Genomic DNA, 16,976 nt, shown 5'->3' with positions numbered 1-16,976 from the left:
TAAAATGAAAAATTAAAAGCTACGCGGTTAAACTTGATCATATTTTACTTATATATGTAAACATGCTTTAAATTGGTATTTTCAATTTTTTAAAAATAAAAGTTTGTATAATTTCTGTCCTTAACAACAGATTACTTTTTCATTTGCCTTTTGTACATAAGTGAATACACGGATAATCAGCGCGTGAACTGCAGTGCTTGTGTTCATCACTTGAACTGTTCACCATATACAGCAGTACATGTACTAAACTGATAGGAACACGTGTTCTACCACTTCGTGACCTTGATAAAGGTAAACACACCGTTAATTTCACTGTCCCAAATTCACCCTCTCTCTCTCTCTCTCTCTCTCTCTCTCTCTGAAATCTGTTTTCTATGCTAACTGTAAAAATTTTAAAAGTATAAGAATTTTGTTAAGTGTTTCAAACATATTCCTAATGTCTCTTTTATAACTGCAGATTTGAAGAATGTTATGACCTGTTTAAAGCTGTAGAATGTAACCCCCCCCCCCCCTGCACCTGTAGATTAATATAAAGCCTTTGAACCTGTTGATTTGTATGCCTCCCTTAGAGCATCTCTTGAATTTGAATTAAGACTTGTATGACCACAGAGACCTTTAAGTGTGTATGCCCTTTTTGAACCTGAGTAGTATACCCCCTTAAACATGTATATAAAAAACTGTATTATTATTATTGTGCTTTCTTGGACCTCGTCAACCTTTACCATTTAAAAAAAAATGGGTAACCCCCCCCCCCCCCCCCCGCCCGGGGGCTGTTGTAATGTATCTAATGTATGTGTACATTCGTATGCCCTCGCGGTTTATTGTATAACTGTTTGTTTGTATGCCCTCGCTGTTATTGTGTAACTATACTTTGTATGCCCTCGCTGTTTTTTTTATAACTGTACTTTATATGCCCTCGCTGTTTTTTGTATAACTGTATGTTTGTATGCCCTTGCAGTTATTGTGTAACTGTATGTCCTCGCTGTTTTTTGTATAACTGTACTTTTGTATTCCCTCGCTGTTATTGTGTAACTGTACATTGTATGCCCTCGCTGTTTTTTGTATAACTGTATACGTTTGTATGCCCTCGCTGTTGGCTGTGTACATATACCTGCTCTCTCCTGTAGGTTAGTGTTACGTACGTCATGTAACAGTGCCCTGACACACAGCGACAGTTCACTGACCCCGACATCCTAATACCTCCTCTTTTATCTCGATTATAAATCGACTGTTTGACATACTTTTGATAAATTGACTGTTATCTATGCGGTACCACGAGTATACTGCTATCTACCGGTAAAACGCCGACTCTGTAATGAATGATATTAAAAGTGTCATAATTGTAACTTTTTGAGCATAAGCAGGGGCCTTTTTATGCACCCGTAATGAAAAAAAAATCGGAAGTATACCTAGATTTTGTCCGGGCCGCCTGTCTTTCTGTCTATCTGTCTGTCTTGCTGTTTATCTGTTTGTTTGTTTGTCCGTCCGCAAAATTTTAAACCAATAACTTCTGAGGCAATGGATTTCACAGTTGTACCCTTTGTGACAAGTCCTTTCTTTGGGTAACACAAAACTTGACATCTTGGCAATGACCTTCGAGTTTGACCCATTTTTACAAAGAATTACCATACGCTAACATTGTCCATAAATTTTGAATAGGGCTTTCACATTGCAATTGTGTATTTTTTTTTTTTCGTTTTGTACCACCTTATTTGACCTTTTGACCATGTCCTTCGAGTTTGACCTACGTAAATAAAACTTAAACCTTGGCTAAAACCAACGATTTGACCTTTACCTAGCTTGGAGTCTGACCTGCATATGAGAAACTTCAACACTCACCATAAGTTGCTGCTATAGGGGGGGGCATCCGTGTTTCATAAACGCATCGGTTTTCATGTGCTTTGTCTACACACGCCTAAAACATTGTTTTATCCTGAAAGTCAGGTTTAAGTAAAATACTAGTACATCTATTAACATGTGCATGTATATTCAATTTTTTTCAGCAAGAAGTAATTGCCTGTTTGCACATACCCTTATATGACCAACGGGGTTGAGGTAGTGTTAAAAATTAATTTATGATTTTATTTCCTGTCTGAATTGATTCGGTTGTTTCTTTTTTATAATCAGCGCTGTTTCTTCAACCCCTGGGAACCTTAAGTCATAAAAACAATATGGCAGTTCAAGGATCGGAATTGAAAACATCAGAAAAATTTAATATAATCCTTTTTGTAAAGTCTACGCATATGATTGATACAATCCATCATTGTTCTGAATGGCATTAATATGATCTATATGTTCGCTGAAAAAAATCAAGTGCAGATGCACTTAGTGTAAATACGTTCGGTCATAACCATTCTAATTAGCACGTATTAATCAATTTTCGCTTTATTGCCATTTCCATTAAAAGGAAAGGAAGGAGGAGGATACAAGGACAGCCATGGAATACTTTGTTTATCTTTATTTCGCCTCCTTTTCCCCCGAGGAAACGTCTATCAATGATAAGAAAATTTTACATTCTTTACCAATTTTAATTGTAAATGTACCTAACGCTTAGTTAATCCATAAAAAATGTCTATCTTTAAAAGTTGTAAATAAATCTTTCCATTTTGTTTACTATAGCTTATATCAGTACCACACTGAAAAACTATTATTGCTGGATGAATCATTTTTTTTCTCAACATATCTGCAAAATCTACAAAGTATGTAGTCATAAACTTAGCAATTTTTCTGTACCGGGTTGCCGCTTAGTTAACTCACGAACAATCACCAGAAAAAATTAGTCTGTCTTTAGGACATAATTAAGTTTTTGTTTTTTTTTTTCGCAGTACTTAATGAAAGTACACCCTTCCTGTATTTTATTCATCAATGTGTCATAAACAGACATTTATCTGTTCTCAGGCGATCGCCGTGATTTCATTGATATTGACTGTCATCTCCGGAAAGATGGCAGATACAGTGTGTATTGTGACGTCATAACGAGTCAGTCTCACCAGGTGCCCGTATGTTGTCAGAGAGTGTGTGTATGTAACAAGGACGTATATATACTCACACTCAGACATCATATAGTGTACACGGGCGGATAGTGCTGAAAAGTCATCCTCTGTAGATTATCAGTACATCTTGTACTCACCGTCACCATCAGTGGGAAAATAGTACACTAACAAAAAGTACTCACATCAAAATATTTTATGTGAGTACTAACAAAATTACAAGATACTTAGCATTGCTATGATGTATTCGCACAGAATATAGAAAAAAAAACAAAGCTGGGGTTTCTACAGAACAAAATGGGAACTAGTGTAACTATTTGCTGCATATTATCTCAGACTTTTCCATTGGTAATTTGATTTTAAGGACTCTAGAACCACAGGCACTTGACGTTACTTATTTTTAAATCCACAAATTTTTCTGTAATGAGACAATACAATTCTGGCTATTCGCAGCTTGTTTTTGCTTAACCTCTTGTATAAATTATACCTTATTAGGTAGGGGGTATATTTTTTATTAAAAGATGAATAAGTAACATCAAGTGCCTTTGTTCAGAACCTCTTTTTTCCTTGCCATCAGTTTTAAGACTTAACACTTTATACAACCGTTTCCCACGATAAATTAAAGTCTAGGATTTTTACACCACAGAAAGCTGTTTTTTTTTTTTTTAATAAAAATGAATCTCGCATGAATTTACGTACATTAATATATTGTCATTGGTCATTTTACAAATTTATTTTGTTAAAGCACTCTGAGGTTGATAATAAAATGATGGGAAAGTTTCTGACCAACAAAATCTCTGTAGTTTTTGGAAATAAGGACACCCAACAATCTGTCAGAATTTCCAAGGGTACCAACTTCACCCCATTATCAGCAAACTTATTTTTAAATTCATATGAAGCATAATTTATTCAGAAACTTATATATGAGGAGATGAAAACATTTTTTGTGGGCTTATACCCGATAGTAAGATATTAGATATTTCGACGATGAATTGTCAGTTGAAAAAAAATAATCTATACATAAGTCGACTCGATATATCCCAGTGAACTTAAATTAAAAGACACGAAAGATTCTGACATCTGTTTTATATTTGGATCGATATTTTACTTGAAAAAGACGTCAACGATAATCTAACAACAAAACTTCAAACGATAAAGGTGATGACTGTAACTTCTCAACCGTCAGCTTCCCTTACTTAATATGTAGCAATATTCCCTTACCACCTACTTATTTTTTAATTGTTGCATTAGAGTCAAATCAGGGTAATGTGGTAAAGTACAGGGACGTAGCAACGGCGGGGGGGGGGGGGCTGCCCCCCCCCCCCCAAATTTTTTCCCCAACATTATCTGTTATATAGAAAATGTTCATTGAAAGGAAGGTTGGCCCCCTCACTTTTGACCACAGTATATTGATATAAAGGAATTGTAGAAAAAAATTGGGAGTGGAAGTAAATTGGCTTTGAAAATGTTGGACACTCCCCCCTCCCCCTTGGACATCCCCTCTTCAAAATAGGATTTTCAAGTTTAAACATTTTTTTGTCAAAGGTTTTTTTCCGGCTGCTCTCTCTCCTAATTTTTAAAGCAATTCAGTAACTACACGTGCGTGTTCGATATTCTGATGCACGTAAACTACAAAATGACAAAAAATCCTTTTTAGTGAAAATAAAAAAGTAGATCCTTTTTTCAAAAAGTGATACAATGTAAGTTTAAGTTAGCTATCTTGTAGCGGTTCATTAATATATATTTAATTGACTATCGAACTTAATAATAAGTTCGAGAACATCGTATAGAAATCTTCCTGTTTGATGCGACTTGAGATTAAAGGTACTTGGACACAGATTTGAAGTTAATATTTTCTCATTTTTTCTGTATAATATCACGAATTATATATTTTAATAGCATTTCACACAAAAATTAATCAAAAATCTTATTTCATTTAAAAGTTATTAAAACTTTAAATTTTTTGGCGGGTTTGATTGACACATCCTTGCACTTTCACAAATTTTAACTTTATTCTTAATCCTTAGGGAGAGTGGCAATTTTGATGTGTTTTAATGAGAAATATTAAAACTTTTATCAAGAAAAATAATTTTATTCAAAGTAGAAATGTTAGAAAGCAAAACACCTTCACAAGTATCGTCATTCCGAACTAAGAGATGCGTACAGAGTTTAGCAAATCGAGCACATTCGTGTTATGTACACAGTACACAGTCTGTTATTGTTTATATTTAGAATTCACCGGGTGCGTTCAATCGTCACAGTCTGCTTACCACAACTGCACGGACTGACAATATATTGTGTGTTTGTTTTGCTTTCGAACGTGTCTATTCTGAATTTTCTGGATTATAGTATTAATATTTTTCATTTATACAAAACGAGATTGGCACTTTTCCTCAGGATTAAGAATAAAATTAAATATGTGAGAGTGCATGGATATGTCAATCAAACCCGCCGAAAAATTTGAAATTTCAATATCTTTTAAATGAAATAAGATTTTTAATTAATTTTTGTGTGAAATGCTATTGAAATATATAAGTCGTAATATTATAGAGAAAATAACTAACTTCAAATCTGTGTCCAAGTACCTTTAAACTTTTCGTAATATATTCTGTTATCTCTCGGATTTCAATGTTTTTTTTTATACCACACACTATAAGCCTTGAAAATGTTGAATTTGTAAAAATTCCACCGAATAAAAAAATATTCTTATTATAAACATACTGAAATAATTACTTAGTTGTGTGCAGTATGTTATTTAATTAATAAAATTAATTCTTTCAGTGCTTGATAGATTATTATACAGTAGATATTTAAAAAAAAAAAGTAGATATTTAAAATGCTTATCATAATTCATTAGGCTAGCTCACTATCGTTTGTGTTATTTGAACATTTTAAAAATAATCTTGACCTATTTCTAGAAAGATAGAATGATTTACATTCAGATTTTTTTGTAAAACTAAGGTGATAAATGAATTTTAAAATCAAAGGAAGTCACTATAAAAATTATAAGCAGCGTTAGGGGAATGAATAATATCAGGAATTTTGATTGCACAAGTCCTGTTTCATCATTAGCATCAACACAAATATGAGAAAATACCATTTACACTTACAAATCAAGTACAAAGCACTATACAGACTGGGAAATTCAAGTGTAAAATATGCATTTTTAAAATGTGCAAATAGTTAAAATTTTTTTTGCAGGAAACATCGTTAAACTTGTAAATTTCTAACGGAAAGAAACGCAAAATTGAGCAGAATTTGTTACGCCGTAAAAATCTATTTGTTTCTGTAATTAATTTAATCAAGTAGTTACAGTGGTAACAATACTCACGAACGAAACGTGCAAAAAACAAATGTGACAATGTGTTGTATTTTTTAGTCTACCTTCAAGGCTTCGACAGTGATAGCTATCTATAGGTCAATATCAGTAATAAAATAAATTGTGTTTCATGCCCTGTTCACACGGTATGACTTTAATTCGTATTAAAGGTAAAGTTACGGCGAATTATCTTCGATTAGCGTTCACATGGAGAATTTAATGCGAATTAGTTTAATTCGAATTAGTTTAGTTCGCATTAAATTACTTCGCATTAGCTCCGTGTGAACGCTAAGCGAAGCTAATTCGAATTAAGTTCTTACGCATGCGTAATGGCAAAATTCTGTGCAAATGCCACATTAAGTAGTTCTAATATTAAAGTAAAACTGTGCTATTTTGATTTCAAATTTACAAAGGAAAATTGTGTTAATCACTAAAATGTGTGTACAGACACTGTAACATTATGTCAAATGCATCTGCTCCTGCATAAGGTGTCGTGGTCAGCAAATGACGTCATAATAGACTTACTGAAGCCTGGCCGTAGAAGTAGAAAATTTTAATTCGCATTAGTTTACTTCGCATTAGCTGTCGTGTGAACGCAATTTAATTCGCATTATTTTAATTCGCATTAGTTTACTTCGCATTAATTTACTGCGAATTATACTCACATGTGAACAGGGCATCAGTTCAAATTTTATTTATTCTATTTCGCTCAGAGATCATTTATTGTAATTATTGTGGGAACATCATTCTATGCTAAAATGCATTATGGATTGTTAAATAACACAAGTAAAAACTTTATTTTTTTATATATATATCTTTTAATGTTCAAAACGAAAAAAAAACGTGCTTTATCTAAAATATGAATGTGATCAATTTCACTCAAATAACCGTTAATGGAAGTTCGTCAAAAATTTGCACCACTTTAGACGTAACTATAGTCAATGGTATTTTGATCGACTTATGCTTCAGTATTGTATGGCTGACCTTGAAAGTTTCATCAACCCTCATGCAGTGGTATGAAAAGTTTGGGAGGGAGATGGGTACCCAAAAGCATAACAGACAGACGGACGGACTGTTATGCTTTATCTCTTATCCCCAACTCCTCTTACACTACTCATAGGCACTCCCCATCTTAATTATTTTTTGGTCATGTTTCTTCTCTTACTATAAACAAAACAAGACAGGAAACTAGCCTCCATGTTAGAACATTTTCAACTTTTTCTCTAAATAGCTAACCAATTTCAACCAATTTTGGCACAAAGCATTTGTGGGTGAAATTTAATGAAACTTTCACAAATCTTGATTTCATATTGCCATTGTGCACCTCCTATTTTACTGTTTGGGGCCAAAACCATAGCAAAACATGCACATTGCCATTACAAAAGGTATATGTTTACCTGGACATCAAGCATCAAACTGTTGGATAACATTGTAATAGGACATTATTCCTCTTTACACATTATTAAAACAATATATAGCAACACATGGACATTAGTGCTAGGCGGGGCTAAATAGTGAGCTCATAGTGAAAATGCATTATTTCTTTCAGAGAATCTTCTCTGCTCCTGGTCATTAAAAATAGGGGTATTGTTTTTTTATGGGCTCATCGTTATGGAGTGTTTAAACTTTTTGTTGTGTGATGTATTGCTATAAATTGTTTTAAATATTTGCAAAAGAAAAAGTTTTTCCTATCAAATGTTATCCAGAAGCTTTTATATGTGACGTCATAGGTAAACATATAATAGCAATGATCATGTTTTGCTATAGGAAACTTAAAATATGTGTCGAATAAAAAATAAAAAAGAAAAAACAGAAGGTGCACAATGGCAATATGTAATAAAGATTCTGTGAAAGTTTCATTAAATTTCACTCAGTAGTATTATCTTATTTTGTATGAGATAAAGCAAAACAAAGTATTTACAGTTAACTAAATTCACAATATACCCTTTTTAAAATTTATATAATAAGATTAAGAGTTATGTTGAATAAGATTGCCTCTTCCAAAGAGAGAGAGAGAGAGAGAGAGAGAGAGAGAGAGAGAGAGAGAGAGAGAGAGAGAGAGAGTCCTAGTAAAATGCTAAATTTTTTCTCTGTGAAAAATCTTTTGCCACTGTGTATGGATTTTTAACTAACGAATTATGTACATAGCTATGATAAAAAAGGATGATTCTTCCCAATTTGTGAATTTCATGGCCCCTCTCCTAATATAACATTTTGTAAAATTTCCAAAATCAACAATACACCTAAAAAAAAAATATATATATATAAATCTAACTGTTCTCATCAATAACCAAATAAAGGTAAAGTACATTTTAAAAATTTTTTTCTTGGTTTTATCGAGAAAATACAATTAATGGTTTACAAATATATTTCCCTGATTCTAAAAGCCGCATTTTTGCTGAATTGTATCTTATCTTCTCGCACTTGTATCAGCATATTATCGAGGTATCTTTTCACATCTGAAAATGCTATAAATTATCAACCAAAGGAAGAGAAATCTAATATTAACAAGCTCCATAATTCAAATAAAACTGCAATAAATGATATATAGATTTTCTCTTTGTAAATTGTGTACGTTATTGATTACACATTAACAATGTTAAGCCTATATCACATTTGCAAAAGTCAACGTGTAAAAACCAACGTCACTATTGTGACGTCACATAACGCTGCTTTGACGTAGAACGACATAGGTCCCCCCTTATCTTGTATGAATAAATATCTTTTTTTTTACAATGGAAATACATTCTTCTATCAAATTGAATAGACTCATTGGAATATTTTGAGCTATTCAATACTGAATAGTTTACATATGAAAATAGAGTATATCTAAATGAAGTTAAAACTCGCTTTTTATTAAATGATTTCTATCAATTCTATTTAATCAAAGAGAAATAGCAGTCTGCTGCCAGTTTAAATAGACTTATTGCAATAGTTTGAGCAATTCAGTATTTCCTAAATCAAACTAGCGAAATAAGTAATCCTAATTACTTTAAACTGGCCTTTTTAAATGATATCTGTCATTTTAAAGGAGAATCACATCCTACAAGTTTTAGAAATAATGCAATACAAAAGAAGTAAACTCTAAACTACTACAATTCAGACCAAAATCTTTTGTAATATCTTATTTGTGAATTGCTTTAAAATACATGTATGAAGCAATTCTAAAAAAATTAAATGGAGTATAATTTTTTATCATTATAACAGAGTGGAGTGGTGTTTTTTATTACAATATGGATTTAGCTTGTTTAAAAGAACAAGATGACATTTTTATTGACGCAATTGTAAGGAAAACCAATGTATCAACAATTCTGTGGATTGAAATAGAAGGTACTTACAGAAAAACGTACAAATGTTACTTCAATCTATTAAAAAATCACTTGGAAAATGAGACTTACATGTTGTATTTATAATAATATATACAATTTTTCGTGTCTTATAGGGGATCATCTGCAAATAGACTGTAGGGAGGTATGCTTTTTAAAGTCAGGGGAATCTTGTATATTCAGTCTGAGTAAGCAGAAAGGTACCTGTTTATTTTAAATATCAATAATAAATATAAATAACAGATATAAATTTTAAATATAGGATGGGATATGCATGTTTATTTTAAAAATTTACGATGCCGTCTCTCCTCTTTGATATATTTTCTCTCTCTTTTTTTTTAATTTTTTTTTTTTTTTTTTTTTTACAATTCTTTCCTATTTTATTCATCATTTTGTTACTGTATATATAAATTATGTACCTTTGACTAGTTTGTATATATTACATGTATGTATATACGTTATTTGAACCCAATGTACCAATCTTTGTTTGGGTGAATAAAATGAACTAGAACTATGATGGGCATGTGTATGCCAAAGCGGAGAACTAGAATGCTTATCAAACGAGTCATTACGGAACAATAAGGCAAACAGCAAAATATAACACGTTCTTCGAATAAAAGGATGCACATAACGACGGTCTATGATCGGACGAAGTTTTCCAGAATACGGTTTTTTTTGTATTTAGAATGTTTGTCAGAGGTAAAGTATATTTACATGTATTTATTTCATGATTTATGTACCTTCCATGATCACTTTCTTTTCTTACATTTGAGCAATGGGTGCAAAATAGTTAATTAGGCCTACTACGAAATAGTTCATTTTCCTGACTACGTTATATCGTGTTGCATCATAAATTATATGTTTATTTGAAAATGAAATTAGAGTGTATAAAGTGAAATTGAAAAAAAGGCAAATATTTTTCATGCATTCTATTTGATAGCTGAATAGAATGTAGATTTTAACGAAAAAACAAGAGGGTTCTTTATATTTAGTGACAAAAAAATCTCATTCATGCAGCATTAATGGACACATTGAATCAGCCAGAATCTTAGAGGGCCAACACTAGACTGACCATCACATATAACATGAAAAGCAGGTGAGTCACCCGGTATATTTTTATTACACATAAAAGACCTGTAACAAGAAGGATATGGAGATAACAAACAGTATTCAATATCAAAGTCCATAAAACAATTCAAAATAGGAGCAGAGCAAACACGGACCTCCGAAACATCAGAGGTGGGATCAGGTGCCATGGAGGAGTGAGCATCCCCTGCTGACCGGTCACACCCAGCGTGTGCTCCTTGTCATGATCGGGAAATAACGGAAAAATCTGCCGTCAATTCAGTGTGTAAATAATGGATTAACAATTGGTATGAAAAACGTCAGTCAGCATTTGACTCAAAGATAAATTGTATATGCTGACAAGGTCATTGTATCGACCATAGAACTTACGAAATGATGACTTTAAACGAGACTGCTGATATTCTTGTTTCATCAACTTGCTTGTCACTAGTTTACCTCGTTTTAGAAATTGTTCATACGTAGAGCATGATCTTGAGATACATATACTCCGTATGTAGGTGGTGAAGGTATATTGCTGCATAAGTAAGGGAAGTTTAGGATAGAAAAGTTAAAGTCATCACGTTAATCATATAGCTTGGTTGTGAGATTACCATTAACGTCTTTTTCAAGTAAAATATCCAAGTATGAAACAGATGTGTCAGACTCTGTGGTATCTTTTATCTCAAGCTCACCGGGATATATCGTGTTGATGTAGGAATGGAAATTACTTTTGTTAATTAACAAGACGTCGTCGATAAATCTAAATGTCGAGTTGAAGGCCACTTCCTTTTTTTTTTTAACATAAAAAGATATTTTTGAGGACTAGCAAAATACCCCTTGGGAAACATTGAAATTCGACTTACTACATTTCATATTTACTGATAGTCCGTGTACTTCAACTTCATCAAAGTAATGCTGAAAATTTATTATTATTTAATCTGTTGTATCCTAAATCACAGGTTTTTCCTCTGCAAGACTGTAAAATTTAAAATAGTGAGTATCATAGACATGTCAAAGTCACATTTTTTAAATTCACGAAATGGTTATGAAAACATCAGTGTTTCTAACAACTAACATATTGAGCTGAATGTACTTCAAACATGCACATATCTTTATCGTGTATCGTCTTCTTATGCATATCAAAAAAAGTAGCTTTTTTCTCAGGAAAAGCTCACTTCACCCTTCAGTTGACTGTCATGTAATATTTTCTACTTCCTAGTACTCTCGGCTGTTTGTTAAGATGGAAGTGATTTTTATTTTACTTATTTCTTTAAGTATTAAAATGATATACCGGTATGTGTTTAATCTAAGTAAACAGAAATATACAAGATTATTGAATATAGTGATTGTATAATATGAATTGCATTTATATAAATATTATAGGATTGGCAGATGTATGTCAAAGCAGAGAACTGCGGCGGCACACTGAGTGCTTATCAAGCGAATTATTATGGCGTGACAAGCAGCAACATATAACCTGTTTTTCGAATAAAAGGATATACATAACTTCACAATATACAAAATATGAAGGTTGATCACTTTATCAAACAGTTGAAGGAGCAGTGTCAGAACTCCACTTCAGCAACATGTTTTCGTTCTTTTCCTTCAGAAAAAGAAATGGATTTTACATTATATTTCAACGTATCCCAAATCTGTAACCGTAAGATCAGCTGTGTTTTGACCGATAGCGATTACTATAATTCTGTAGCTCAGAATTCACAAAATCCTGTGGGTGCTGCAATGATGACTTTTACAGCGTATGGTTCTTTTTGTATTTATTTATCGTAGAGAATTCTTTAAAAGTGTTTTCATGATAATTTAACTTTCTTTTCTAACATTTGAATAATGAGTATAATTTAAAATATTTATGTGCAATGTAGTTCATTTTGAAGCCCAGCAGATCCAAAGCAACCTATATACAAAAGTAGAGTACATGAAAAACATCAACACACATGACTGTGACAGTGCTTTCTTTTGGTTGCCGGTAAGTACTTCTGGATATTTCATATAAAATTAATTATAATGCTATAGCTTTTAGTATCTTATAACAGTAAAACTTTTAAATCTTGAATACAGAAATCTCAAATATCCTAGATAAAAAATCGAAGTTAATCTGAGAGGAAAATGAAAATTGCTGTAGAAATGACTAAATTAAACTCCTTTATTAAAATCATGTGATATCACTAAATAAGAATAGTTTTCCCATCTGATGATGAAGATCTTTAGATAAACTGGATGCTTTATTCATATCATCCACACTCTGTCATGCACAGGTTCTATGTATTCATGGGATCAATAGATAATTGTTCAATAAGTGAACAAACTGTTTAGTAGTGTTATGGCAATTCAATATGAAAGAAATCATAAATAAAAATGCATACAAAGAGCAATATAGCATGGCATTATTTAGTATTTTCAACTTTTACTTTATAACACATGGCTGCATAAGGGTTAATACATTTTTTATGGAAGTACATGCTTGTTTTTACTATGTTCACAACTTTTCTACTTGGTATTAAAAAATCCATTGAAACACCACTTCCTCTTTTTATCAATTGTTAAATTCCAACTCAGTTTAAAAGCATTTTACATTTCTCCAAAAAATTATTTTGTTGTGAAATTTCTCTGTAGTTTCAACCCAGTGAACAAAAGGCAGTGGATGCATTTGTACAGGTTTGTATCAACATATAAAAAGTAATTACATCATTTTGATATGAAATAAAATTATTCTCAAGTGAATCTTTTTTTTCTTTTTTAATTTTTTTTTTCTGTTCTTCACCCAACATTGATGACAAAAATAGTGGTTAAAGAATGTTTGTAACTTTGATTTAAACTTTAAATTTTTATTAATTTTGCATATTTGAACAAAAAAAAAAATTATAGATCTTCAGTGGGAAAAAAACTGCATTGGTTAAAAAGGTCAGTTCTACAGACTAAACTTTGTCTGGAATGAGAAAAAATATTTTCTATTAGGCTTTAAGAACAATTGTATTATGACATCTGTTTTAATTGAGAGCTGGTTATCATGTGAAGAGTTCACTTATTTTCATCCTCAGAATTCAACAAAAACAGATACACTGTAATGAAAAGAGTGAGAAAAAAAATCAACCAACAACTGTGAGTAACAAGAATGAAAAATTTTGTATGCTTGTTTTAAAATGAGACATATTATGTTATGGTGTTCAGTTCAGTTGTCTGTCTGTCTGTTAGCTTGTTCTGGCTCATAAATTAAGTAGGTGTGTCACATATTAATAGTAGGTTAAGATTAAAACAATGTACTGCCAATCATGGCAAAATCTTGTCCAGCTCATAACTGGAAAATATATACCTAGAGTCATCAAACTTGGTCCATGAAGGTGAAAGGTGTACATGTTGCAACCTACTAAAGGGTCACTGTTCTTTACTGAAGGAGAATTAAAAAATAACTGTTTTGGGGTTACACAGTCCCAATATAGGAGTGTTACATCACCTTATCAAAAGTGTAAAAAGTAATAGAAAAGGAGAAAATTTATGACTGGACTAGGAAAAGAACTCAGAATCTCTGCATCATTAGTCATTGAGCCACTCCTGGTAAATGTCCTTTCGTTTTAATAGACTAATATTTGAGTCTATTAATTCTTGCAGTCAAAGAAGACTACAGTATCTACAACAACGACAAAAGCTACCACTGTGACTACATCAGCCCCACCCCCACCTCCTGGGGGAAGGAAGAGTAGTTTAAGATCAACGGGTCACCTGGAAAGGGGGGGGGGGGTAGAAGGCGTACATGTTAAGCCCTACATTGTCTATATAAAAGGTCTATGTATCTTCATTCATTATGTAGATTTCTATTCATTATTCTTGTGGTTGTGTAAGATTTTCACACACTTCATGATAGGGCTGGGCAATAATATCGATATTTCAATATATTGCAATACAATGACAAAAAATATCGTATCGCAATTACGATTTTGTAATATCGATATATTGGCAATATTTTTAGATAAAGGAATTTTGTCATTAAATATAAAAATGGACTTATGAAAGTTTGTTATTAAGCCAAACAGTAAGTCAGAAGTTGTTTTGTGGGAACATTTCAGAGCATAACTTAAATGAAATCAACAAGATTTTTTTGTGTTGGTTACTTATCATAGTTATGTACATTCTGCATGTAAATTAAAGTAAATATAGTAAGAAAATGCCATTTTTATTACATTGAAAATATTGCAATACATATCGCAATACAGTTAAAAATATCGCAATATATCGCAATACGAAATCTCGGGCCAATACCCAGCCCATACGGATTTTTATTTACCCTATGGAAATTAAGCATTTATATTCTCTATACAAAAAAATATAGTTAATTTTAAAATAATATTGTTACTGAGGAATCATTTTTGACATGATGAAAAAATGAACGTGCCTATAAGGAATTTATAAGGTCTTCCTTTCCAACGGAAGACCATCTACTGATTCTGTTGGTAAAGATTATTGACCTTGTTTTTTTCTACTGACCTTGAGGTAGGAGCCGTAGTACTTGGATGCCTCATTTCTCACTGCGATTTCTCAACCATGATTTCCTGCTGTATGTCCTCGATTTCGTCTTCCGCCTCCTCCAGGTCGATGATTTTGATGGCCACGACCTTCTTGAGTCCCCTTGTCTAGACCTTCGTTTCCGGATAAACTTCCCACAAAAGACTGGAGCAGATCTTGTCCATCTTGGTGAAACATAAGGATTGAAGTTGTGCACATCGGTTTTTGTTTTTCGATTTCTGCATTCAAAATTATGAACATTAACCTACAAACGGTAAAGGAAATTGCATAGCATGGATAAAGCTGACAATGGCCCAAAAATAAGAATTATTTTCTGCAATTTTTTAAAACATGTTGAATGAAAGTTGTGCATAATTACAAGCGTTTTCATTTGAAATCATTAAAAAGGGGCTGGCCCCTAAAATAAGGGATCTAGGGTCCTTGAAAGATTTTGTTTAATATCTCAAAAAGTATTGAGAATTTATAATACATCAAATAAGCAAAGTTGTTCAAAATGTAAAGCTTTATCTAATGAGGTTGTCAAAATACGTCCGGGGACGTCACTTCCGGTCAAACCGGAAGTAGTCAAAAATTGCATATTTTTGTTGTTCTTGACAGGTTTTTGGATATCATATGTCACTGGAAGCTTAAATCTTAATTTTCCGTCCGTTGACGGTACTTCCGGTCAAACCGGAAGTTGCCAAAAATGGCTTGATTTTGCAAAAATGAACATAGATTGCGAGGATTAAGCCATTTTTCGACTTCATTATTTTTTTTTTCAAATGAAAGTATTTTCCGGTCAAACATGACGGAAGACCTACTCGTTGCTTTGCAACGAGCTCAGCTATAGTTAAATAAATTATGCTGTCGCTGATTGTTTGATTTTATGTGTGTGAGAAACTGTGTTCTGAATGACGAATGATTATTCTTTGTCTGTAAAATACTTGTATAATAATTTATACCCTTTTTTACGTCAGGCCCTTTATCAGCCCGAGACAGCAATATCGGTCAAAGTCTTTTACATGTAGATTTGTAAGGATAATTACCATAAATTCTGAAATATGTTAGTTATATAATATACATATGTACGAGAGATGAAAGTAATTACAAATTCATTTGATTAGAGCAATTCGTATTAATTATTATAAAACATATAATTTTTAACACATTCATTATTTTTTCAATCAATATATATATATATATATATATATATATATATATATATATATATATATATGTGTGTGTGTGTGTGTGTGTGTGTGTGTGTGTGTGTGCGTGTGTGGCTTCCCCATACTGGGGACCTGCTACAGATACGCAAGTCGTAAAATGGGGACATAAAAAACATTGGGGACTTGATTTAAGTCCCCAAACTTTTTTTTCTTTGAAAACGAAAAATTGACATGTCTCAATCCTAAAAATATTAAAAAAATAACGTGTCCCAGTTACGGGGTTTTATCGGACACATGATTACACAGATATCGTGTTGATTGAAGTTGCCATCTTCACTTACACATCTCTGACGTTACACACTTCTACATTACGCATGCGCGTGTGTAAAAAAAGCGGAAGTCCAATTGTTTTGAAGCGGGATACAAAAACGTGTGGAAAAGAAGACACAGAGGAAAGCCTGGGCACAGAATCCTAGATTCTTTTGATAAGGATGATTTTTATGCTGGAAAACGGTATGTTATCTACTTCTTGGATAAGATATGGTGCGAGGAAACTTGCATCAAAATATTGAAGGGGGGAGGGGGCAGTGAC

General features: G+C 32.5%; 1 long non-coding RNA gene across 1 annotated transcript; it reads left to right on the top strand.

Moving 5' to 3' along the window:
- The first annotated feature begins 10,650 nt into the window (after positions 1 to 10,650).
- On the top strand, positions 10,651 to 14,973 carry LOC134266148 (uncharacterized). Its single transcript, XR_009991903.1, has 5 exons — positions 10,651 to 10,731; positions 12,593 to 12,684; positions 13,332 to 13,373; positions 13,757 to 13,817; positions 14,325 to 14,973. It is a non-coding gene; the product is annotated as an uncharacterized LOC134266148 (long non-coding RNA).
- The last annotated feature ends 2,003 nt before the right edge of the window (positions 14,974 to 16,976 follow it).

This window comes from Saccostrea cucullata, unplaced genomic scaffold, assembly GCF_032062105.1.
Source record: "Saccostrea cucullata isolate Sc308-1 unplaced genomic scaffold, CSIRO_AGI_Scuc_v1 ctg10439, whole genome shotgun sequence".
Lineage (NCBI taxonomy): Eukaryota > Metazoa > Mollusca > Bivalvia > Ostreida > Ostreidae > Saccostrea > Saccostrea cuccullata.
This window is presented reverse-complemented; position numbering and strand designations above follow the sequence as displayed.